This window comes from Rhinolophus sinicus, linkage group LG07 (genome assembly GCF_036562045.2).
Source record: "Rhinolophus sinicus isolate RSC01 linkage group LG07, ASM3656204v1, whole genome shotgun sequence".
Lineage (NCBI taxonomy): Eukaryota > Metazoa > Chordata > Mammalia > Chiroptera > Rhinolophidae > Rhinolophus > Rhinolophus sinicus.
The window spans coordinates 24,836,389-24,863,987 of NC_133757.1; the positions used below are offsets into that span (position 1 = coordinate 24,836,389).

The 27,599-nt window shown below is 36.9% G+C and overlaps 1 protein-coding gene and 1 pseudogene across 1 annotated transcript in view; both read left to right on the forward strand.

Annotated features, from left to right (window-relative positions):
• HPSE2 (heparanase 2 (inactive)) overlaps positions 1 to 27,599 on the forward strand; it is a 530,253-nt gene that overhangs the window by 172,259 nt on the left and 330,395 nt on the right. The gene's annotated exons all lie outside the window — the stretch shown is intronic.
• On the forward strand, positions 4,688 to 4,912 carry LOC109443924 (small nuclear ribonucleoprotein G; annotated as a pseudogene).

Below are 27,599 nucleotides of genomic sequence, written 5' to 3' on the forward strand. Positions count from 1 at the left end.
ATCCCCTCTGTTCTTCCCCATCCCTTTCTCGTGGTGTGTCAGTTTCATGTAGTTGCCATGTTTTGGCTCAATGATTGTGAGAATCCTCTCCTGGGTGGAATGCATTGGAGGCAAAAGCACCTCTTTTGCTTAGCCTGATGGCCTTTTGTAGCTTAACTTCAATTTGTTAGGCTCTCAGACACTCTATCTGTCACTAATTCGTAGTTACTAACTTTTACCTTAAAAGAGGAGCATGAGGGTAGGTGACAGAACACCATGGAAAATATTCTCTTAATAAGGTTCTCCTGCACCCATGGAAGGAGGTCTGTGACTACACTGATTTCAGAGAATTTCCTCACGGGACGCTAGCTCCAACTGCTAGAGAACAGACTTGAAAAGAGAAGGTCTGGGGGCCGGCCTGGTGGCTCAGGTGGTTGGAGCTCCGTGCTCATAACGCTAAAGGCTACTGGTTCGATTCCCACGTGGGCCAGTGGGCTCTCAACCACAAGGTTGCCGGTTCGACTCCTCGACTCCCACAGGGGATGGTGGGTTCTGCCCCCTGCAACTAACAATGGCAACTGGACCTGAAGCACAATTGAAAGGACAACAACTTGAACTGGAAAAAATCCTGGAAGTACACACTGTTCCCCAATAAAGTCCTGTTCCCCTTCCCCAATAATATCTTTAAAAAAAAAAAAAAAAAGAGAGAAGGTCTGTGCTGATAAATGATGTCACAATTGGGCAAAGGAGCATGTGCTAATGAACCATGCAAAGCCCCAGTCACTAAAGTTGGGGTTTTACAGATGTGTTTTTACGGATCCTTATTTACCATGAACATTTAGATGGTAATTGGAGCACAAATTGTCTGTTCAAATAGTTATTCCAGCTTTCCCCTGACCATTGTAATCTCCTCGTAATCCCTGTTTTTGCCCTCTCCAGCTGTCTGCCCCTCATTCAGAGAGAGGCCACCTTCCCCTTTGCCGCTGTGAGTGAAGGCGTTGATGTGTGGCCACTTACAGAGCATCTCAGCTTTCTACTTCAAAAAGAGGCCAGATCGCTTTATATGGTCACTGGCTTCTCCAACATGAAAAGCAACTCCATCCATTCCCAGAGCAGATGTCCCCACTGATGACAATGACCTAAATAACAGCAATTTCCAGTTACTGAGTACTCAGTATGTGCCAGGAACTGTGCTAAGTGCTCTGTCTGCTTTGGCCCATTTCATCCTTCCAACAAGCACACAGTAGGTACTATGATTCTGATCAGTTTACAAATGAGGTTCACTGAGGACCCGAGACAGAAAAAACTCGCCTAAGGTCACCCAGTTTCAGCACCTAATGGAACCAGGATTTAGACCCCAGTGTGTAGGAGTACAGCGTCTGTACACTTGGCCATGCCAGACTCCCTCCCTGGACTAGGATTCTTGTGTGTTGACTTTGAGACGATGTCATCCAAATACTCCCCTGGCAGCTGGATGAAGCTGCTTGCAGCAGGAGAGGCAGCTTCTCGGAAGTGGATGAACGTTGTACTCTAGAGAAGACTCCATTGTGTGCCTGAATTGCTGTGCCCCTGGGGCTCAAAGAGGAGATGGTGATTGTGCAAGCTGAGAATTCACTTGGTTCAAAACAAAATTCTTATGGATAGCATCTTCACTATTTTTAGTTCAATCTGGTTTTTATGGGAAGTTTAATCTAATTTAATTCAATTATATGAAATGTTAGTAAAAGATGTTCTGGATGTTAGGATGGAACATACTCCCCAAGGGAGGTGGGCAGGTCATTAGGAATAAAATGTCTGACCGTGAGGGCTGTTAAACACTGGGTCAGTGTGTAGTCTCTGGGAAAATCCCGAGGACCAGCCACATTTCTGTCTCCCAAAGGTGGCTCAGGTGTGATATTCTCTTTAGAGGGCCTTGCATTTCCTTGTGAATCTTATTCCTAATAAGCTTAAACTACTGTGTCAGTTTAGGTCCTCTGAGAAGCAGACACCAAGAGAGGAATTAGACATGTACGAGTTCTATGTGGAGAAACACCCAGAAGGGTGAAGGGAGAAGGAGCAGGAGTAGGCAGGGAGAGCCTGCAGACAGCGATGCCGCTCTGACACTGCGAAAGGAACAGCAGGCAAGAAAATTGGGCAGCAGGAGCTTCAGAGCACAAAGTAGTTCTGAGAAAGTCTTGGCTGGGTGATGGGAGTCTTTAGGCAAACGTTCCCCATTAAAGAAATTTGTGTTGGGGGGGATGGCTTCATTGTACCTTCTGTGTTTAGTCATTGTCTGGGAGCAGCGTGGAGGTCAGAGGGTGGAGGGTGCGGTGGGGAGCGTGGCCTCAGAGTGAACGCTGCAGTGGATAGAAAGGTACAGCAGCTGGAGGCTGTCAGACAGCTATGCTTCTAGCAGCAGGTTCTCTTGAAGGGACAGCTGAGTGGGCCATCTCCATGTCTGTCACTGTTACATACTGCACTGCCAAACTGGGTACTTCCCTAAAATTTACTGCTCGTGTCAAGTGAGCCGGGAAGCAGACTTTGCATTTCAGCGATATTTTCTCTGAAAAGCAAATCCCTTGGCATCCAAGTGCATTGTCTAATAAAATTCCTTCATCCCTTCCTTTCTAGACATTATATCCAACTATCTGGCCTTTCATTTTTATTATTTTTCGAAATTACTAACATTTTGCCATTTTGGTATCTAATAACTTGTCTAAGAGCTTCAAATTTATATTCTGATGTGAGTAGAAAGAACACTCTTGTACTTTTCACTTTCACTTTTCCATAAATGTTGCTTGATGTAATACTATAATTTTGTCTCCAATATATTTAAAGTTCGGTCTTTTTCTCCATTTCCTGTGCTGTTAGATTAGCTCAGTTCCCTCATCCTCACTTTTTTGGATTATTTTAGTAGCTTTCCATCTGTTCTTTCTGCCTCTGTCTTATCGCCGTTTGGTTCACCTTCTGTACAGGTACAAAACACAAATGTGACCTTTTTAGGAAACCTCCATGGCTTATTAGCATTTCGATGAACAAAAATCCGAGCTCCCTAGCATGACAAGCAAGACAGTTCATAACTCTGCTCACCTTGCTAACCTTTACCTCCTTCGATTCTCCTCCACGTGCTTTCTATTCCAGTGCTATGGAACCAATTGTAGTTCTTCACACTGCCTGCCGGTGTATATATGCTTTCCTTTGTCTAGACTGTGCTCTTTTGTGTCCACTTGACACATTGCCACTAAAACTCTGGCCAGGTATCACATTCTCTTTGAAGCTTTTCCTGATTTCTGTTCAGAATTGACCATTTCATCTTTTAGATTCCTACTGAATCTCCTAGCAGTCTGTGATTGTAAGCTCCATGTTTTGTGTTATAATAATTTGTACCCTTTCCTTAATGGACCATGTTGTATCTTATTTTTCTTTACAGCCCTTGCGCATGGCACAGTGCCTGGCCCATGAGAGGCGCAAAGTAAATGGTGAACTGAATCAAAATGGAGTGAATAGTTTTTGTATTGCCCACAATGTTTACCACAGTCTCCTTGAACAAATATTTGTGAAGTGGGATGTAAATGAATGAAATGAAAATGTATTTAAGGAACCATACAAGACCTCAATTTCAGTATCCATTAACTGGACTTGTTGTTGATGATGTTGACATCTGATCAATTTTCCTTACTTGAGGGGAGTTGCCTTACTCACCTTACTATGGGTCAGCACCATTCATATATATATCACATATGTTTATATAAATGTGATGATGCAATAGCCAAGACTTGAGGGTCTGATTTACCTGGTAAGCATGGCCCTGGCATATCATTTTCATTTCCATATAACGTGTTCTTGAATGATTATATTGGGCTGTATCTTCAATGTGATAGCTCTTCATTAAAATTTCCTGTGGGCACTGCTATCAGAAAGACTAACAAAAAAAGAAATGAAACTTCCTTGTTAAATGCCTACCAGAAACCCTTCTTTACAAGTGTGGCTACATATTTATTTATTCCTTCCTTCATTTGTTTCTTTTATTCATTCACTTATTCACTTATCTTTTCTCTTACAGTGGTAAGTAAAAACAATCCACAAGGGAAAAAAAAGTAGATGCCAGTTATTGAGTGCTTATTCAGGCATCAAACTAGGTGACTTACTCCTCAGAAGAGCTCTTTAAGGTAGTAGAAAATATTCTTTTCATTTTAAAGATGAATAATTGGATGTTCAGAGAAGGTAAGTGGTGGAGCTAAGACTTGAAGGCAGGAGTTAGTGCTTTGAAATAAGCCCCGTTTCAGAATTGATTTCAGAATCTTTCTCATCTACTCACCTGAAGATTGCTTATGTAATTTATATTGCTGTGTTTTTCTTCTACTCAAACCAGGAGTCTGATGATACTAACTTTTAAATTAGATGGCATACAGAATTAAATTCTGAAAAACCATTATATTTATTGAACATCTAAGGTATGTAGTTAAAATGTTTGTAGTTTAATTTTTGTTTTGCCTATAAAGAATTGGTTCTATTAAAAATGCTAATGATACTTCCTCAAATTCCTCCAGTTTTCCATCAGCTAATGGTGAAGGAGGATGCTGGGGAGGATGTCCGCATTTAAACTGACAATGATAAATTAGTCTTGGTGGATCTGTATTTGTGTAACATTTATAAATGGCTTCCTCCAAGCGTGAGGGAGGCCACGAATTCCATTTGGAGGCATCTTTTAGCCCGTTGAGTAGACATCATGAGCAAAGCTCACCCTTCCGAGATGAAAAAATTTATGACAAGAAGTTATCAGTGCAGTTAAATAAATGGTGGCAGATATGTCCAAGGAATATTGCAGGGTTTTGATCCCTTTATGAAACTTGTGATAGATGAATGCGTGGCGACGGCAACTAGTGGGCAACAGAGCAATATTAGAATGGCGGTAATAGGAGGAAATAGTACCATGTTAGAAGCCTTGGAATGAGTGTAAGGAATGGCTGTGTTCACCAGAGATCCACAGCTTCCACATGTCCCCTCTCCACGGCACCTGTTTTACTACAGCATAAAAATCAGGTCGTGTACATTTTTATATAGAATGTTTTGTTTAAAAAACATTTATAATAGTGAAGAAAAAAAAAGTGGTTTCCTCCTTTCCTGTTTCTCCTACAAAAAAAGCAAGAATTGAAAAACCTGGCACAATCTGACATAGTTGCCAAGTCCCCATCTGAGGCCTAAATTTTGCTTTTAATAAAGACAGACCCCAGTATAGCCCAGGGGAGCTCCAGTCAGACCTAGAGCAGCCTCATTTCCTCCCAGTAGGAGGCATGGCCAGGACAGATGCTCTAGAGATACAGCAATGCTAATGGGAAGGGCTGACCGAGATGGCGAGCAGGGCCTGAGCTCCTTGGAGAGGCAGGGGCCAGGCCTATGTGTAAAGGCTAATCAGAATAGATGACCTGATTATCTCCCAGAATATAAACATGCCCCAAACTTAATGGTTCTATTTATGTTGAAAGAAATCAAGAAACAAACTCAGTTATGTTATTTGGAATAAATCTGTGCAGATGGTAAGCAGAACCAGAAACTGTTTGAAGTTTCATGACAAGCTAGGGGCATACGTGAATATGATAACTTTTCCTTTTTCAAAGCACTTGATTTTATCAGTGTGTTTACCTATCTGTCACAATAGAGCATAAAACCAAGGAATGCTTGCATAGACTGATATCTGAGAAATGTGTTCCTGGTAGCTGAGAGGCAACAAGAGTCATATATCAGTTTTCTGCTCTTTGTTAAATGCAGCAATAAACTAGTTCTTCAAAAATCACCTAACTGGGTGTCAAATAGAGTGTGACAGTGGGCAGATTTATAGCAAAGGGTAGACATTGTCTGTGTAACAAATTGTTCTCTTGCACCAGTATTTCATGCCCTGTGCAGATAAATCAAAAGCAATTTGTCACATTCTCAAAAATTCACTCCCATTAAGTTGTTAAACAAAGCAAGTAATTGTGTTACAGAGTTTTCTATTCTTTAATCTTCAACCAAAGCACACCATTTAGTTCTCTGACAAACCTGGGTGGTTATCACAGCTGGAGCAGAACTGGTTAAATCTTATTCTGTCTTCCAACAGGGAGCTAAAAGTAATTGCAAAATATTTTGTCCCCCTTGGCTCTGCGTGTACATTTAAAATTAAATTGGTTCTGGTTAGCAAGCTAGAACAGGGCAACTAAATTGAATTTTCTAAGGAATGTTGTGAATCCTATGTGAAAAAAAACAACAACACACATACGAAGTTTGTATGTTTCCTGTTATCCTTTCTTTTGTACTCTGCTCTCTCCTGTCTATTGTAACCTTTCCATACTTTCCTCCCTGTCGGTAAGGCCAGCCTCCACTGTATCTCACTTGGGGTTTTATATGCATTTTTACCCGTGCATATTTCTCTGAATGTTTCAGACGCTCCTTCTAGTAACCCTTTCCAAACACTCTTCCTATCCCCAAGTGCAAATTGCTCTGTTTCTTTCTTTTCTCACTCACACGCTTTTCATGGGATGAGATTATTGTTAGCATTTTATTGAGTTTGCACAGAGAAAAAGCAAAACAGAAAGACCAGAGACTGGGGCATGTGAAATGTTAGGCTGTTGGTTATGTTTTTAAAGCATGATTACAGACTTTGGGTGATGTTAACTTCCAGAGTAGATGATGACATTCTAGAGAAAATTCTAGACTTGTCCCCTTAGAACTATGCCTTTCCCTTCCTGTCATTTTTCTTTTTTTTTCTTTTAACTTTTATTTTCTTGCTATAAAACTAATGCTTGCTTGTTGCAGACAATATGGGAAATTTAGAGAAGTATAAAGAAAAATACAAAAAATTGTATCCAAGTTTATTGAGGAATATAGATGTATGTAGGAGAAAAAATAATCTTACCATCAAAAATAGAAACAATGAATAATATGTCATATTTCCTTCCAAATTTTTTTTTAGTGCATAATACTTTCTATATTGTTAAAATTATACTGTATATACACTTTTGGATATTTTTTCATCTTGGAAGGTTTTATAATGGTTTTTTTTTCCTTGAGTTGATCTTTGATGTAGGGGCCTGGCCTTGGGGTAAAGTCTACCACACATTTCCCTTCCATTATTCTCTGAATGTTTAGCTAGCAGAACATCTGGAATGTGATAAAATTGGCTTCAGTTTGGCAGTAGATGGATCTCTGTCTTCTAAGCGCTTCTCCCTTTGCCCATGAGTGTAGAGGGCAGGTATCTTAGTGCTGTCACGGTTCAGATTCCTCAGCTTCCATTACGGTGATTTTTCATAGAGTAACTTTTGAAAGGGTAAGTTTTCTTATTAAACATTCATTCTCTATGTAAGAAGATACTGCATCAGACATACATCCGATGTTACAGCAAGTTACTAAGTGCAACTGCCCTAGATTAAGAAGAGTTTGCTGTTTGGCCTTTCGGCAACATATTGGAGCAATCTTAATCTTTATTTTATGGTTCCTCCCAAGAAGATGAATGCCCCAACTGATACTAAATGATGTGGGTTTGGGAAATTCGTAGTATTTTTTTGTTTTGTTTTGCCTCTTATTTTTGTTGAAGAAATAGCACTAGGTCTCATAATGCTTAAATCCTCCATTTTCACCTATTAAAATTTTATTTCCCTCACTGATCTTATGAGAAAGGGGAAAAAAAAATTAGCTGTTTACTTTATTCCCCGTAATTGTTTGTGGATTTGAGGCTCCACCAGTCATTCAATATGGTACTCTGCTTGCTTTTATTAAGGAATCAGCCCCTTCTTTTTAAGTTCTTAAATTCTTCCCTTTCAACAAATCTGTTTAAAAATTTTTGAAGATCCATCTCACGTGCCCCCAGTGAGAGCTTTAATTTCATTTTATTTGCTCTGATTCAGGCATTTCTAAGCCATGCTGGGTGCTCAGTGGCTCACATCCCTGGGCGGTGAGTGGCATTTGGGCTGCACATTTGGGAAAATTTTAGACCAGTTTTTCTCACACATGAAATGTCTTTATGATGGTATTTTCTGATATTTCAGAAGGAAACAAAAGCCAGGAATATGTCAGTCTTCTCTGAGGCTAGTTCTTTTTCCAAGTATTGCTGGGCCTTGCTTTGCCTCTACTGTGTACTAATTGAGGATACCACGAGAGGTTATAGAGGTTTACACACAATTTAATTTTACATGACGATAGATGACAAGTGATTTCTGTCCTACAGCTCATCTCAACAGTTCTACCATTGAAGCAGATACATAATTTAAATGGTGATCGACTTCCAGTGTGTACAATACTCAAGCTTCAGAGACAGTGACTTTAGTCATCTAGGGATGTAGGACCTCTAGGGGCTATTCAAGCTTTCAGTATAAAAAGATGGGGTTCTTTTAGCATTTTGCAACTGATGTTGTTGCTAATTAGATTATAGCATCACCTTGCATATGAATTATTTAATACAATTCTTTAATACATTTCTTTTGAATATCTGACATCTTTGAATAGAGAATCTTAACTTCAGCTAATGAAGTAGAGGGAGATATAAGAAAGAAGAGAAACTTAAAACTTACACCCAATGACGTTGCTAGAGAATAATGGTCTACCAGGCTGGGTGTCTAGCTGAGGCAGATGGTAGCGATTCAGGGGGTTGGTTTAAGAGATTATTACAGAGAACAAAGTCAGTTGATAAACGTAGGACTGTTCTCTCTTTTTGCATCTCCTCAAATTCCATGTCCAGTCAGTCCCCAAATCTTGTTCACGGTGACCTCTCTCCTGATCCTCAGTGCAGCTTGTGCTATCAATGTATTTGTTACAAACATTTATTACTTAAAATGTAGCCGGATACTATAATAGACAAGTTATCATATTTAGATATATATCACATTAATTCTGCAAAGGTAGGTATTATTGTCTGTATTTTACAGAAGAGGAAAATAGTCTCTTTGAGATTATGTAATTTCTCAATGTCAAACAATTTATAAGTGACAAAGGCAGTTTTTAAACCCATATCTATCTGGTGCCACGAATGGATCTATTACCTGTCCTATTTGCAACAGTCTCCTAATATTTTTTGTCCCCACCTCCATCTAATTTCTAACTCCCTCTTTTCTTTTTTTTGCAGTACAACTATGTTAACATTAAAATATGCAAGCATCACTGTATCCTCAGTTGCCCAAACAATGAAGTCTAAATGTCTAGGTTTGTGTCAGCCTGATCCTAGCAGGACCCCTACCTCATCTCTGCCTGCTCTCCCACTCATTTCCTATCTTTCTGCCTCCTGGCTCTTTATGGTCCAGCTGTTTATGCTTCAGATTTGTTGGCATTATCTGAATATTTCCTACTCTTCAACATTTCTGTGGCTGTTTCAGTGCTTAGAACACACTCCGTCTGCCCCTTCTGTCTGTGAACTCCTATTCATCTTCCTAGACCAGCCCCAGTGTTACTTCCTTTGTGAGGCCTTTCCCAGCTTTGCCAGGCAGAGTTAGTCACTATGATGTCTGTACTTAGTTGTTTATGTGTCTGTCCCCTCTCAAAGGTCTTCAAACTCCCTAAGAGCAGGAAGTCTTTGTACCATCTCCTGCATCTCCTAGCAAATAGTCTGCTTATGGGCACCAATTAATGTGCTGCCCCTAGAAACTGGCAACCATGTTATGTCTTGGTCAAAGAAATACAATCCAAGATGAGAGCAACATTTGTTACAGTTCTCTTTGCCTCCAAACCACTCCATCTATACCCAAAACACTTGTTTCTTGTTGCCGTCTGATACCTTCTCAACTTTTTCCCTCTTCTTTTTCTTGGCTAAGCTCTTCTTGCTTTTCTTCTGGTTTAATTCTGTCTTCCTTTTCTGATTCTTCATATTATGCATTTTCTTGTGGAGATAGAAATATCTTCAGAATAACTGGTGGAACTTCAAATCCACAAATAACTTAGAGGAATAAACAGCATACATATATATATATATATACATATATGTATATACATACATACATATATATGTTTCTGTTTTATATATATAAACATATATGTTTCTGTTATATATATATATATATATATATATATATATATATATATATATATATATATATGTTTCTGTTTCCCATACAATCATTGAGGAAAATGAAATTTCAGTAGGTGAATATGGGAGAGACCTAGTTCGATTTCTTCAACAAAAATAAGAGGCAAAACAAAGTGAAAAACACAATGAATTTCTTAAGTCCACACAATTTAGTACCAGTTGAGGCAAGCATTTAATCTTCCTGGAGGGTGGCCAGTTGAAGCAGAGCAGGCAAAAACTCAATTGCTTTTCGTTAAGCAAGGTCTTAGAGAAAGACTGTGAAAACTCATGCTTGCAGATCTTTAACAACATTTTCGATCCATAAATGTATTTTGCATTGAATTGGGTCTGGTGGAAAGATCACTGGATATGATCAGTTGGCCTGGGTTCAAGTTCTCTGTTCTGGGTCACTCTGAATCTTAAAATGTGTTATGCATTGTGGAAGCACTTTGCAAGCTCCCATGCAGTATTCTAACATTGAGTGATTCCTGTTCCTCTGGGCCGGTCCTCAGGCCTGCGGTGGGCATTGTCCCTTCCTTCCTCTAAAGCTTCTTCTGCCTTATCTAGGAAGACACAGAATTTTTTTTTCTTTTATGTTTTCTTATTACATATAACATGCAAACTAAAAAGTGCATAAAACATATGCACGTATATACATTTAACAAATAGTTATACATGAAACCTCATGTAACTATTAAGAAACAGAACACTGACGGCACTCCCTGAGGCCACCCTTCCCCCATCCCATGTGTCCTTTTGCTGATTTTCCAAATATTTAGTCACGGTCTCTTTATCCCTTTCAGTTGTAACTCAGAATCCCCCTGGGGCCTGATGCTGTACTGCAGACAGTGAGGGCATCTGATAATCTGATAGGGGAAAGCTTTATCTAATAAGGCAACTCCATCTCATTGCCCCAGGTCCTCCTGGGGCACAGGCTCCTACTCCTTCCCTCCAAGCTGGCAGCTTCTATCCTCCCTCGCTGGGAAGGTAAGCAGACAGCCCTAAGTGCTCCTGCTGGAAGCCCCATTGCATCAGTGAGCTTGCTGGTGCCCTTCTCTCTCCCAACATAATTAGAGCTGTTCTTGTGAATACATTTTCCTTCTTATAAAAGCATGATGGTCTCTTTTTAGAAAACCTGGAAAAAAGTATACATAAGAGTATTAAGTAATCAAGCAGTGATAGCTTATATTTCTCTTGACTATTTTTTCCATGTTTGAACAACTCATCATCTTGCTCTTTTTATTTAATATTATATTACAACTGTTTGCTCATGCCATTAAAGTTCTTCATTAAAATCATCTTAATGGTTGCCTAATATTCCATCACATGGCTATAGTTTCCTAAACATTCCTTTATGAATGACATTTAAGTTAGTTTTTTTTTTTTTTAATGTTTATAAGTAAGATTTTAGTAAACATCTTTGTACATACATTTTTGTCTGAATTTCAGTTTATTGGCTTAGGCTAAATTCCCCAAACTGATTTTTTTTTTCTTTAGTTAAAAGGTATTCATTTCAAAATATAACATTATTTTATGATTGTGGAAGTATTACATGTTCCTTATTGGCATTTTGGAAAATACAAGAAAGGAATAAAGATTATAAAAGTTACCTGTATCCATTACTGAGGTAACAAATAAACCCTGAAATGTCGGTAGCTTCACACATCAGCAGTTTACTCCTCTCTCAGAGAAATGTGGATTAGATCTCTCCTGTGTGACTCTTTCAAGCATCAGGGACCCAGGATACTTCTCTTTGTGGCTCCAAAGTCACTGTGGTGTCACAGCTGACTGACAGGAGAAAAGGAAAGTGAAGTGTGGAATGTCACACATAGATCTACTATGTTTCCCCAAAAATAAGACCTAGCCGGACAATCAGCTCTAATGCGTCTTTTGGAGCAAAAATTAATATAAGACCTGGTATTATATTATATTATATTAGATTAGATTAGATTAGATTAGATTAGGTTAGATTAGATTACATTACATTACATTACATTACATTATTATTGTATTATAAAGACCCGGTCTTATATTATAGTAAAATAAGCCCGGGTCTTATATTAATTTTTGCTCCAAAAGACGCATTAGAGCTAATTGTCCGGCAAGGTCTTATTTTCGGGGAAATCGGGTAGGCCTGGAATTGACATATATTATTCCCACCCACATTCCATTGCCTGAGTTCAGTTATCTGGCCAAAGGAGCTATGTAGAAGGCTGCACGGGAGAGGATGTTTAGGGCAGAGCCTTTCTCTTTTTATGCCAGGAGGAAAATGAAATGGCTTGGAGAATATACCGCATTATTTTAAGCATATTACCCACAGTCCATTCTTCTAGAAGTAACTCCTGTTAGTGTGTACTATGGTTTGATTGTGTCCCCCTGCCCAAATTCATATGTCGGAAACCTAATGCCCAATGTGATAGCATTAGGATGTGGGGCCTTTGGGAGGTGAGTAGGTCATGAGGGCAGAGACCTCGTGAATGGGATTAGTGCCCTTATAAAAGGGACCCTAGAAAGCTCCCTCACCTCTTCCACCACGTGAGGACACAAAGAGAAGTCAGCAGGCTGTATCTTGGAAGAGGGCCTTCACCAAACCCAAACAGGCTGACATCTTGACCTTGGACTTTCAGCTTCCAGAACTGTGAGAAATAAATTTATGTTGTTTATAAGCCACCCAATTTAGAGTATTTTGTTATAGCAGCTTGAATGGACTCAGATAGTATGCTGGTATATTCCCTTTTAATCTCTTTATGTATATATAGTGAATATTAAATAAAGCAGCAATTACTTTGTTTATGTGTCTTGTATCTAGTAGTTATGGCCTAACATTTTAGGAACATTTTTATATCACGAAGTATTCTAACTTTGAAGATTTTTGAAGCTCTGGATGTATAATGACACATTGTTTTTCAAACATGTGACATCAGCACTGTGTGAAAGTAACTTTGTGCTTCATCGTTTCATGTCTTGCTCAGCCTCTTTTGGCCTTGGTTTCCTGATCTACCTACCTTCCATGGTTGTTGTGAATATTTAACAACTTAGTGTAAATAGAGAGCTTAGTGTAAATAGTGTAAATAGTTGACTTGAATCCCCAAGTCAACTAGCAGTTTTATTTTGTATCTTGGATACGTGTTGCAGGCCTCTGTGTTTGATAGTGAGTGTTCTAAACACTTTTTAAGTAATCTTTGATTTACAAAATAAGGTAATCTCTATTACATAAGCTTAAGTACTGCAGTGAAAGATTTTTAATAAACACTGAATGGTGGTTGGGGATGCAGGGAAGAAAAGGAAATTACAGTTTTTTGAACATCTACCATACGTGTATGTTAGACACTATTTTGTACATTTATGCCATGTCTCATGTAATTCTCTCAGGAACCCTGTAAAACAGGTGTTATTATCCAGATTGATTAGATAAGAAAAGTGCGATTCAGGTAATTCATCTGCGAGCATAAGGGCTAGTAAGTAGTAGACTCAGAACCCAGACCTGTCTCCATCAAAGTCTTTCTGCGATTCCACGATACCTCCTATTTATTCTGTCTTCTCTGTTGTACTGGGGGCATGTTGATGTGGAATAATGTGCAGTTTTTAGGCCAAGAGGTGTCAGAGCAATTACAGTCTATTGTTGAGCACCCAAAAAAGAACCTGAAGCACATTTGAAAATCCTTTAAGATTGAGCTTTGCTGCTTTACTTCTCCATCTTCTTTTTCTCTTTTAGAGGTTTCGATTGAGACCCAGAAAGAGCTCTGAACTTTAGTGTACAAACATTCAAACATTGCACTGGTATTAAAGACAAAGTAGAACGTTGTACCTCCTTACTCTGGTTGTATTGGTCCCAGTGCCCTGAGACCTCGGCTATGAATGTACATCAAAACACAAATCAGCTCTGCCTCAAAATTTTGTATTATTACTTTCCATTTAAAACCCAGTCTGTACTGATGCAGAAACTTGGGGAAGTTTGAACACAGTTACCATTTAAGCTTCTTTTCCACATCCATTCTTATCAGTTCTCTCCTACCACCCTAGTTGGGGGTCTCTATATCCTTACGAATTGGACTGCTGTCATAGCCTCCTAACAGATCGCCTTGCCTCTGATCTTTTTTCCTCCTACTTCATCTAGGTAAGACTGTGGACCAAATCTGGTCTGTTTTTGCCCTGTCCTGAGAGCTAAGAACAGTTTTTCCATCTTTAAAGGGTTGGGGGGAAAAAAGATGTGACAGATCCTGACAGTCAAAATTATTTACTTTTTTACAGAGAAAAGTTTTCTGACACTTGATCTAGATTATCTCTGACAGATCAATCTATGGAAAAACCTCTCACAGAGGACATGAGGTGCATGACATAATGAGACAAACACTAGTCCTGGACTATGGAGTCTGGGCTTCCGGTCCTCTGTCTCCTTCCTCATTTAGAAAGGGAAGTGAAATAATATGATCTTTAAGTTCTTCTTGTTTTAACATTATAACGTTTGTTTTTCTTTCTAATTTTTAAATTTATCTGAGTAATTCATGTGCATGAGAGATGTTTAACTCTGTACGTACAGTGCAAGGGTTAGGGATGCCAGCCCCCTTGCAGTCGAAAATCCATGTATAGCTTTTGACTCCCCCCAAACTCAATTGCTAATAGCCTACTGTTGACATAAACAGTCAATTCACATATATTTTGTATGTTATATGTATTATGTGCTGTGTTGTATTCTTACAATAAAGTAAGCTAGAGAAAAGAAAATGTCACTAAGAAAATTGTAGGATTTACAGTATTGATTGAAAAAATCCTCATATAAATGGATTGTGCAGTTCAAACCCACATTATTCAAGGGTCAACTGTAGAATATACCGGGGTGCCAAAAAAATGAAATGTATACACACTTTAAGAGATCTCTTAAAATATATATACACTTTTTGGCACCCTCTGTGTATATGTATATATGTGTTTGTTTGTGTGTGTGTGTGTGTCTTTAAAAGTGTCTAGATGAAACTTTTCGAGTCTTTTACACACACAAATATATGTACACATACATACATAAATACACATTTGAAGTTTTTTCCGATTTAATGATATATTGTGGATATCCTAACTTGTCAATGCATAAGATATTTTGATTTAAAAAAGGCAATACAGTGGTCTATTAACCCTGCAGGTGTGTGCCATGGCAAATGGAAAATTTACACTTGTGCCTTGAAATGAAAAACTTTGTGAAGCTCTGATGTGGGCTATTCCCCAGCCTTCATAAAATGATGGTGTTAAGTTATTCCATATGGATGAGAGTTATTCTTTCTTTTTCAAAGACTTATCTTCCTCAAACATGCTATGCTTATTCTTGAATCTTGTTCATGTTACTCTGTTTTGCTTGAATGACCTGCAGTATGACTTCACATTTATCCTGATTCTACCAGCTTTCCAATATTCATCTTTATCTTAAGATACCTTTATTTCTGGGAAGTTTCACATCTCATTGCTTAAGCCTAATTTACTCTTTTTTTTGAATGCTACTCTTTTGATCTTCTCTATTCTCCAGAAGTATAGGACTTGACTTTTAAAGAGACTGCATATAAGGACATTATTTCTGGCCTCAATTTTTCCTAAATCACTCACTTACAGCAGCTTCCTGTAAGTGAATAATATAGTTTTGTTTCTTAAAAGACATATAACATTCTTAAAAATTTTATTCTATTCAACAAAAATTATAGAATCCTAGATTTTATTGATAAGAGGGCCCAGATAATCATTTGTTTTTCTGAATGTCGGTAGACAAAAAAAGGCATCATTATCTCTATTTGACACAGACAATAGCAGAGGCTGCAAAAGATTCTATGATTTGTCCAAATCTATGTGAACTAGTCATTCTTCCCTCTGGAAGAAAATTAAGCAGGTCCTTTTCCTCTTCTCAGATTTGAACACAGTATTCAATATGTGTACACAAAGTGGCAATAATTTAAAGCATGTGCTTCAGAGTCAGAAAGACCTGGCTTCGAGTCCTTCCTTCATTATTTCCTAGCTGTGTAACCCTATAGACAAGGTAGTTTATCTGTGAAAGCCTTGATTTCTTTGTCTGTAAAATGGGCATAATAATAGTACTCCCTCATAAAATTTTTGTGAAGATCAAAGACCTAAATACACTATATGACATGCTTATCATAGCTCCTAACATAGAGTAAATTGAAATCATTGTTATAAATATCAAATGAATAAATTACCTTCACTATTAAGTGTGATCATGCTCTAGCACTTTTTTTTTTAACAGGACTTTATTGGGGGAACAGTGTGTACTTCCAGGCCTTTATTCCAAGTCAAGTTGTTGTCCTTTCAGTCTTAGTTGATCCCTCGCGGGAGTCAAACCGGCAACCTTGTGGTTGAGAGGATGCACTCCAACCAACTGAGTCATCCGGGAGCTCAGCGGCAGCTCAGCTCAAGGTGCCATGTTCAATTTTAGTTGCAGGGGGCACTGCCCACCATCCCTGCGGGAGTCAAGGAGTCGAACCGGCAACCCTGTGGTTGAGAGCCCGCGCTCCAACCAACTGAGCCATTCGGGAGGCAGCTCAGCTCAAGGTGCTGTGTTCAATCTTAGTTGCAGGGGGCGGAGCCCACCATCCCTTGCGGGACTTGAGGAATTGAACTGGCAACCTTGTGGTTGAGAGCCCGCGCTCCAACCAACTGAGCCATTCGGGAGGCAGCTCAGCTCAAGGTGCTGTGTTCAATCTTAGTTGCAGGGGGCGGAGCCCACCATCCCTTGTGGGACTTGAGGAATTGAACTGGCAACCTTGTGGTTGAGAGCCCACTGGCCCATGTGAGAATTGAACTGGCAGCCTTCGGAGTTAGGAGCGTGGAGCTCTAACCGCCTGAGCCACCAGGCCGGCCCCCCTAGCACTTTTCATTATTGGCAAATGCCCTTATGTTTAACCTCTATCCTTTATACTAAAATTTTACTTTCTATTCTTATACTGTTGGTTTTCTCCCTTTCACTTGTCTCTGAAATAAATCCAACTCTTTCACTTTTCCTCTAATATTCCTTTGGCATTCCTGACTCCTCTCTGGGTTTTCCATAGCTCATTCAGTTGTCATGTACTGAGTTGAACAGCATAACTGAGCAAGAACCTGATCAACTACTCAAGTGTCCTGGGTTAAGCAGAGACCCATGATGTTCCTGATTTCATAGTTTCTTCACAGTGAAGAAATTATGTATCTCCTTGGCTTGCTGGTTAGATTTCCCAGTTTCTTCACAGTGAAGAAACAAGTATCTCCTTGGCTTGCTGGTAAGATTTCCCAGAAAGCAGATTCTGAGATGGAGATTAGCATAGAGGGAGTTTTTTGGGGAGTGCTCTCAGGATCTACACTTTTGGGGGAAAGGAAAGAGGCAGAAATGGGCAGAGGCAAAAGTTGATCTGTGGTGCATTCCAAAGGAGAGCTCAGCAAATTCAACCAAAGCTCTAGAGCCGGGATGGCCTTTCAGCGTCAGGTGGATAGTCAGTCTTTCAGACCCTGACATTAACTAGTCATTGGATGCAGGCTGCATGACCTTGGAAGAAGCAGCTTTTCTCAGCCAGGTGCAATTCCTGGGGAGGGCTGTCAGCCGAGGGTTGTCAGCAGTCCTGAAGAGGTGTCCAGCAGGTGCGACAGTGTCCACTGTCACTTCTTTTGTGCAGTCGTTTGCCCTAACCCTGAAGGGTATTGTCTTCCATTGTCACTACTGAATACATTTTTTTAAATTTCCAATTCTGTCTTTAGTTTGTGTCCTTCTGGTCTTGCCTCAGAACTTAAACAGTGCATCTGAACCCAATGAATGACTTTTCAGTCCAAGGCCAGTAACTTTCAACCTACTCCTTTTCAGCCTTTGTTGAATGTTGGTGGTATTTAAAGCAGCTCATTGAAAAAAAATCTTTATAACCAGTTGTTTCTAATGCTGATCTGGGACGGAGGGCCACCAAAATGCAATGGGTAATAATTGCTGCCTCAATACCGGTAGGTTGGCTGGATAGGACTCATTGGGGCCTGGACATTTAGGTACTTCTCATAAAATACTTCCGTTTTCCCAAGTTTACTTTAGTCTCTCTCTCCTCCCCCACCCCCATCTATCATTTGCTGGGTTTCAATTAGAAGTACTTGTTAGTAACCATGATAAGTATTATGTAGGATAAATGTGAACATTTAGCGCATATATGTGACTGATGTTATTGATTTTCTCTCTTTGGCTCCTGTCTCTTATTATGCCCAGATAAGTGAGAACTGGCAATAATGTATTAAATGTTAAAGATTTTTTGAAAATATCTTACGTTTTTCTTGTCATTAAGATTGAAATATATATAAACAAGAGTTGGGAATTGAAATATTAAACATCAAATGATATTATTAACTCTGCTATATTATATTATTATCTAAGATTATAATTTCAATTGTCTGCTTATCTTTAATGTAGACCATCTGTCTGTACAGCCACCTTTTACCATTTTTTTTACTTCTTGACTCTATATGGATTTATTGATTAACTTGCTCTTTAGCTTAAAACTTCCTCAATGGTTTTTTAAACATAGGGAGGGATAGGCTATATGCAGAGAACCCACAGTTTTTACCAGAGGTCACTGTTGTGCAGATAAGCAAGCACGAAATCCACCAGAAAACGCACTGTTCTTGTTAAGGCCTGTGTGTGTAGCTGCTTAGGTCCTCATTGGTGGGAGATTTGAACTACAGTAAAACTTTGTGTTTAAATTGTCCTGGGAAAGGTTGTTGTCTTCCCAGAGATAACTTCCCTTTCACCTTTTGAAAGGAAATGCCTGTGCCCAATATGGGTATGGTGAGCTCACAGCTCTCACTAAAATTCCTCCTCGCCTTCCGATCTCAGCCTGTAACAGCATGTTTTTGACTACACCTGTGTTCTTCTGTTCAAGCTTACTACCCAGTTGGCCTTGGTCTCTTCCGACCATGATCTAACCCTTCTTCCATGATACTCGCCGTGTCTTCCGTCAGTCTTGAAATCACTACATTTCAAGCTGCTTCCTTTTCCTCTAGGAACTCTTAAAATGCCATCTGTTACTCTCAGTTACAAGAACAATATTGTATTTATTATTTTTTCTCAGATCTTAGGGCACATTACTAACTTTAGTCTCATTAATTTATAAAGAAAGTAGATAAACAATTAATTCTAAAATATTGATATGTCACAGTGTACTACAACATGTAGTTTATAAAATACTTTTTATATCATGTTTGCATTTAATTATTACAATGACCCAGTGCGTTGCGTTTTCTCTATTTTACAGTGAAAAAAAAACGGGGACTGAAGGTAGTGAAATACTTATTTAAGATCTCAAAGCCATTAAGCCTATTTCATTTAACCTACGTTGTCTGACTCTAAGTCTAGTGGCAACGTCTGTTCTCCCTTAGCACTTTTAGATACTTCATTTATGGTAAATGTTCATTTATATCTTAATTATGTGTTAACACATCTGCCTCCCTTACTAGACTGTAAACTTTTTGAGGGCAGGCCCCAGGTTTTATTTGACTTCATACCTTAGTGCCTAATAGAATGTCTGATGTGACATAACCACTCTATAAATTTGTCAAGTCAGTGAGTGAAATCAGGAAAGACTCACAAATTATTGTAGTCCGAGAACAAAGGTGAAATAAAACTCCAAAAGAAAATTTGACGAGCAGTTTTCCAGGAATACGTAAGAAAAATTTAAGGACCTCTAAAGCAAAAAACAAGAAAAAGAGTCAGTAAAACCACTTCTTGGTTGTAGTGCTAGAGAGACATAGAGTGAAGAAGAGACGAGGGAGAGACAGCATTGATTTTTTGACTTTATTAAAAAATTTTTAAACATCTTTATTGAGGTATATACTATGCAATTCACCCATTTAAACCGTACAACTCAATGACTTTTAGTGTAATTAATAAAGAGAATCTATAACCACAATTAATTTTAGAACATTTTCACTACCCAAAAAATAAAATCTGCACTCATTAGCTATCACCACCCCAAACCTTCATCACCTTAAGCTCTTGGGAACCTACTAACCCCTCTCTCTAGATTTACTTATTCTGGACAATTCATATGAATAGAATCACACAATATATGTCTGAATGACTGTCTTCACTCACTCACCCTAATGTATTCAAGTTTCATCCATGTTATAGCTTATATCAATACTTCATTCTATGGCTGAATAATACTCCATTGTGTGGATATGCGACATTTGTTCATTCATTCAGCTCATCAGTTGAAGAACATTTAGGTTGTTTACGCCTTTTGGCTATTGTGAATAGTGCTGTTATGGATATTGTATTCAAGTTTTTATATGGCCATCTGTTTTTATTTCTCTTGGGTATATATCTAGGAGTGGAATTGTTAGATCACGTGGTAACTCTATGTTTAACCGTTTGAGGAACTGCCAGTCTGTTTTCCCAAGTGGCTGCACTATTTTACATTTCCATCAGCAGTGCATGAGAGTTCCAATTTCTTCATATCCTTGTCAACATTTGTTGTTGTCATCTTTTTATCAGTTTTTTTTTTTAGTTTTTTTTATTTTTTTATTTTTTATATAGGGAACTAAGAAACTGTGCTGAAAATATTTGGGAAGAGAAACTTCCCGTATGCTAGGGGTTTATAGGATCAATGAAACTTGAATATGTAAGAAGAAATCAAGACTATGGAGTATCTTTTCTGATATTTAAACATTCCTTAACTGCTGTTTATTTTCAATATTTTTTTAATGAAAATTTCAAATACACAGCCAGGTTGACAGAATTTTACATTGAACCCTTTTACGCTCACTATGTAGATTCTACTGTTAGCAGTTTTGTATACTTGCTTTATCACCTTTCAATCCATCTATCCGTCCACTTATCCATCTTGTTTTGGTGCATTTTACCATAAATTGCAGAAATCAGTATACGTCTGCAATTAGGTATTGAGGTTGCTGTGATCCATAGGCAGCCCCCTAACATGGCAGCCTTAGGCTTTAACTCATGCTTATTGTACATAAGCTTAAATATAGCAGGACTTTATATGTCAAGTAATAAAGCTTCCTTTCAGAGCACTTCATGAAAGAAAAGTAAATGAAGACACTGAAAAGTCTAGCCAAGATCACGTTAAAATTTCACTTCTTTCTTCAATCAAACACACCTTTATTCAACTATTTCCTAGTCTGCAAAATCATATTCAAGTACTACTTCTGCTAAAACTTTATTCTAAATCTTTTTTCTAGATCTTTCTCTCATATTATTTGTCTCACATAATTAAGTGAACATTTTGTGATTGTGAATTGAGATCCTGAGGTATCTTTAATGCTGAAAGAAATAATGGGTGACAGTCTGGGTTGTTATCACATGAATGAATTATAGCATTTTCAGGCAACTTAGATGTTGAGGACTCTGGAATTAAAGTCTGAGGTACTTGGTGTTGATTAGGAAGAGAAAGAGAGCTGGTAATAAAAACTGAGGATGTGCCATGTCCCAGGCATCATGTGAAGCGCTTTACATGCATTATTTCCTTAATCGTCATAATCCTCAAAGTGCTATTCTTATGAATATTAAACAGCTGAAGAAACTGAAGCCTAGAGAGGTTAAGTCACTAGCTCAAGATCACGCATAAATGATATGGCCAGAATGAAATTCCAGACCTGTCAGTGCCCAGAGCCCATCTTCCAACAACTCCGCTCTACTGTCTCTAAGATAGGTATCTTTGAATATTCTAAGGCTGTCAAGAAAGATTATATTAGAGTAGCTGCTGAGGGCAGAATCTGGACCAAATATAGCCATTAGAGGGAAGTATATTTAGATTCAGCACGGGAAGTTATTCTGACAGAGCTCAAGAAGTAGACAAAGCAGGCTTGTGTAGCTGCAAGCTTCAGACATGGGAAATATTCAGGTAGGAGATATCTGCATACAGTTGGAGGTTGGATTTGTTCAGAGATTTCCTTAATAATGGGATCACTTGGAGGAAAAAAAAATTTTTTTCTAAATCAACTTTATTGTGGTACAATTAACATACAGTAAAATGTACCCATTTTAATGGTACACTTTTGACAACTTGATACAGCTATGTAACCACCACCAAAATCAAGCTGTAAAAACATTTCAGTAAGCCTGCAAAGCACCTTTGTGCTCCTCCTTGGTTAACACCCCCTCCAGCCCCAGCTGCAAGCAGACACTAATCTGTTTCTCTCGCTGTAGATTATTAGATTGGTCTTTTCTAGCACTTCATATGAATAGAATCATACCGTATGTTGCTATGGCTTTTTATGCTCAACATAGTGTTTCTGAGAGTCATTCATGTTGTTGCATGTATCAGTAGTAGCTCATTCCTTTTTATTGTTAAGTAGTATTCTATTGTACGAGTACAGCCTAATTTCTTTTTTTTAATGTTATCAGTTGTTACCTTATTTATTTATTTATTTATTTTTATTAGTTTCAGGTGTACAAAACAACAGTTAGTCATTTATTCCCCTCACAAAGGGATAACCTTAATTTCTTTATTTATTCACCTGTTGGTGGATGTTTGTGTTGTTTCCAGGTTTGGGACCACAATGAATAAAACTGCTATGAATATTTATGTCCACATTTTTCTATGGGCATATGTTTTTATTTCTCTTCAGTAAATACCTAGGAGTGGAATTCATGGATTGTGTAGTAAATGTAAGAAACTGCCAAACTGTTTTCCAAAGTGGTTGTACCATTTTACATTCCTACTAGCACTGTATGAGAGTTCCAGTTGTTCCACATCTTCACCAGCATTTGGTATCGTCAGCCTGTTAAATTTTATCCATTTTGATGGACATGTAGTAGTATCTCATTGTATATGTTTTATTGTAACAGCTTTATTGGAATATAGTTGACATACAATAAATTTCACCTATTTATGCAATTTGATGTTTTGACATATATATGCATATATATATATATATGTGTGTGTATATATATATACACACACGTATGTATATACATATATATACACATATATATACACACACATGTGTATATATATATATATATATATATATATACACACACATATATACACCTGTGAAACCATCACTACAACCAAGATATGTCCATCATCCTGAAAACTTTTCTCATGCCCCTTTGCCACGTTTCTCTTTCCCCTCCTGTCCTTCACTCTATTCCCAGGTAACATTGATCAGCTTTTATTTTTTACAGATTAATTTTAATGTTCTAGATTTGCATATAAATAGAATATTACTGTATGTATTCTGTTTTATGGTTTCTTCCACTCAGCATAATTATTTTGATATTGATCCATAGTGTAGTATTCTTTTTTATTGCTAGTGGTATTCCATTGTATAGTTGTACCACAGCCTGTTTATTCATCTATTGATGGACATTAGATTATTTCTAGTTTTTGACTATTATAAATAAAGCTGCTATAAACATTTTTTATACATGTCTTTATTTAGACACATGCTTTTATTCCTTTTGGGTATATACTTAGGAATAGAATGTCTGAATCACATAGTAAGTTTATACTTAACTTTTTAAGAAACTGCCAAAATGTGTTCCAAATGATTGTACCATTTTACATTCCCACCACCTATGTATCAAAGTTTCCATTCCTTTATATCTTCACCAAAACTTGGTATAGTCAGCCTTTTATTTTTAGCCATTCTAATTGTGTCCATTGGTACTTCATTATGGTTTCCATTGTATTTTTCTAATGACTAATGATGCTGAACATTTTTTTCATGTGCCATCCATGTATCTTCTTTGAAGAGGTGTTAGTTCAAATATTTTGCCACTTTAAACTTTGGTTCTTTGATTTCTTATTATTGATTTTTTAGAGTTCTTTATATATTCTGGATACAAGTCCATTATCAGATAAATCGTTTGTAAATGTTTTTCTCCCTATATGCTACTTGTTATTTCATTATCTTTATGGTGTCTTTCAGTATGCAAAAGTTTTAAATTTTGATGAAGTCCAATTTATCAAAAATTTTAAAATAGATTGTGTGTGCTTTTGGCATTCTAGCTGGGGCCCGTGGACCAAATCTGGCCTGTTGCCTGTTTTTGGCAATAAAGATCTTTTGGAACACAGCCATGACTATGTGTTTACATATTGTCTATGATTGCTTTTAAGCTACAACAGCAGGGTTGAATAGTGGGAACAATGACCACATGGCCCACAACATTTAAAATACTCTCTTGCCCTTTACCTACAAAGAAAACATTTGTTTAACCTATGGCACAGAGTTTTTCATCTGTCTTTCTTGTACAAGTTTTGTAGTTTTAGGTTTTACATTTAGGTGTATGATTCATTTTGAGGTTTTTTTATTTTATTTATTTTATGAGTAGAAATGTGGATCGAAGTTTGTTGTTTTGCACACGGACATGTGTTCCAGCAAAATTTGTTGAGAAGACTGTCCTTTCTCCACTGAACTGCCTTTATACTTTAGTTGAAATCAGTTTTCCATATATGTTTTAGTTTACTTCTGACTATCTGTTGTGTTCCATTTATCCATTTGTAAATCTTTTCGCTAATGCTATACTCTCCTAATTATTTTAGCTTTATCATAAATCCTTAAATCAGATAGTATTAGTCCTCCATTTTGTCCTCTTTCAAAAATGTTTAAGTATTCTAGGTCCTTTGTATTTACTCATTTTTATCCTTTTTTTTTTTAATTTAATGGGGTGACAATTGTTAGTAAAATTATATAGATTTCAGGTATACAATTCTGTGTTACATCATCTATAAATCCCATTGTGTGTTCTTATAAACATTTTGTAGAAATATTTTTGCAATTGTATTGAATCTGTTGGTCAATTTGTGTGGAATTGCCATCTTTACAATATTAAGCCTTCCAACCCATAAGCATCGTATGTTCTCCAGTTATTTAGGTATTTCATAATTCTCAATAATGTTGTATATTTTCAGCGCAAAATCTTTCACTTCTTTTGTCATATTTATTCTTAAGTATTTCAATATTTTGATGGCATTGTAAATGGTATTTAAAATTTTTAAATTTCTGATTTGACATTGCTAATATATAGAAATACTGTTGATTGTTATATTTACCTTGTATCTTGCAACCTAGTAGCTTTTTTGCAGATTTCATTGGATTTTCCTTGTAAACAATTATTTAATATGAGAAAAAAGAGTTTTGTTCCTTTTCCAATGTGAATGCCTTCTTTTCTTTGTATATTGCATTGGCTAGGACCTTCAGTCCAATGTTGAGAGTAGTGGTAAGAATGGGCAATCTTTCCTTGTTCTGAATCCTAGAAGGAGAGCCTTCACATTTTTACCATTAAGTGTGATGTTAGCTATAGGTTACTTATAGAGGCCCTTTATCAAATTGAGAATATTCCCTTTTATCCTTATCTTGCTATCAGTTTTTATCATGAATGGGTGTTGAGTTTTGTCAAGTTTCTAATGCAATTATATTAAGATGCCTTTATGCTTTTTGTGTTGATTTGTTCATATGGTTAATTACATTTGATTGTTTTTTTTCAAATGTTGAAACAACCTTGTATTTTTAGGATACACCTCACTTGGTTATGATGTATTATTGTTTTATATATTGATGAAATTTTCCTTGTAGGAAAGTTTTAAATTACAAATGAATTTTTAAAATAGATATAGGGCTATTCAAAATTTCAGTTTTTTTCTTGAGTTGCTTTTATTTTCAAGGAACTTTTCATTTCATTCAAATTGTCAAATTGATTGGCATAAAATTATTCATAATATTCCCTTATTACCCTTTTGCTATATCGAAGACGTCCAATGATGACTCTTTTTTTATTCCTACTATGACATGTGTCTTCTTTTTTATGCTCAGTCTAATTTGAGAATTTTATTTATATTTTCAATGAACAAGATTTTGGTTTAATTAGTATATTTCTGGTTTTTTTTCTCTTTTTAAAAATTTTACTCATCTGTGCTCTTATTTTGATTTCTGTCCTTTATTTACTTATGGCTTAATTTGCTCTCTTTAGCATTGTAAAATAAAACCTTATATCATTGATTTTATACATTTTTTTCTTTATTTGATAAAAACATTTAAGACTATAAATCACGCCAAAGGAGAACTTTATCTGCATGTTCCATTTACCTTTACATTCAGTGCAAAATATTTTCTAATTCTTGTCTTTTCTTCTTTTATCTGTAGATTATTAGAAGTGTGTTGTTTAATTTCCATATATGTTGAGAATTTCCCAGATATTATATTACTGCTGATATATAAGTTTAACACAATTGCTATCAAAATCTCAGTAAGATTATTTTGTAGATATAGACAAGATTTTTTTCCCCCTAAAATTTCAATAGCAAAGATTGAGAATAACTAAAACAATTTTGAAAAGAAAGGGAGGGGAATTAATCTATCTAGCTTCGAGTTTTATTATATCACCATAGTAATCAAAAATGTGTATTATTTATAGAGGGATAAATACATAGCTCAATGGGACATAATAGACAACCCAGAAATAGACTCACATAAATATGCCCAAATGAGTTTCCCTATCTTTCTTTTTTAACTTTTTATTTTGAACAAATTTCAGACTTACAAATAAAACTGCAAAAATAATACAAAGAATTTCAAATAGCCCTCACCAAGCTTTCCTTTATATTAACATCAAATATCAAAACCAAGAAATTAACATTTGTGCAATTCAAATTTTGCCAATATTTCCACTAATGTTATTTTTCTGCTCCAGGATCTTATCCAGGATCTAAAATTGTATTTATTTATTAATTCTCCATAGTCTCCTCTATCTTGCAGAATCTCATTTTTTCCTTGTATTTTATGGCCTGAACACTTTTGTAAAAATAAACTTTTCAGTTTAGACAGTTTTAGATTTACAGAAAATTTGCAAAGATAGTACTGAGAGTTCACATGTACATCATACCCAGTTTCTCTTACTGTTAATATCTTACATTAGTATGGTATATTTGTTACAATTAATGAACCCATACTGATAAATTATTATTAACTAAAGTCCATGCTTTAGTCAGAGTTACTTAGTTTTTACCTCATGTCCTTTTTCCATTCTAGAAGCCCATCCAGGATACCACATTACCTTTGTTGTCATGTTTCTTTTGGCTCTTGGCTATAAGTTTCTCAGATTTTCCTTATATTTGATGATTTTTAACAGTAGTCAGGTATTTTGTAGAATATCCCTAATTTGGGATCTGTTTGATAGTTTTCTCATCATTAGACCGCGGTTATGTGTTTTTGGCAAGAAGACCATAGAGGTAAAGTGCCATTTTCATCACATAATGTCAACGGTACACACCATCAACATGACTTATCCTTGTTGTTGACCTGGGACACCTGGCTGAAGTGGTATTTGTCAGGTTTCTCCACTGTAAAGTTATTTTTTCTCCCATTCATATTGTGCTTTTTGGAAGGAAGTCATTATTCACAGCCCACATTTAAAGAGTGAAAAGTTATGTTCTATCACCGTGAGGGTGGAACATCCACAGAGGGGGCCAAAAAAATGTATACACATTTTAAGAAAGGAAAAAACTGTATTAAAATTATGCTGATGGTAACCACTCTGAGCACCTCTTGTACTTGAAAAGGTCAAATGTGACTTGTATTCGTCTTTTGGTATTACAATTCTAATGCAGTTTTTTCCTTTCTTAAAATGTGTATACATTTTTTTGGCACCCTC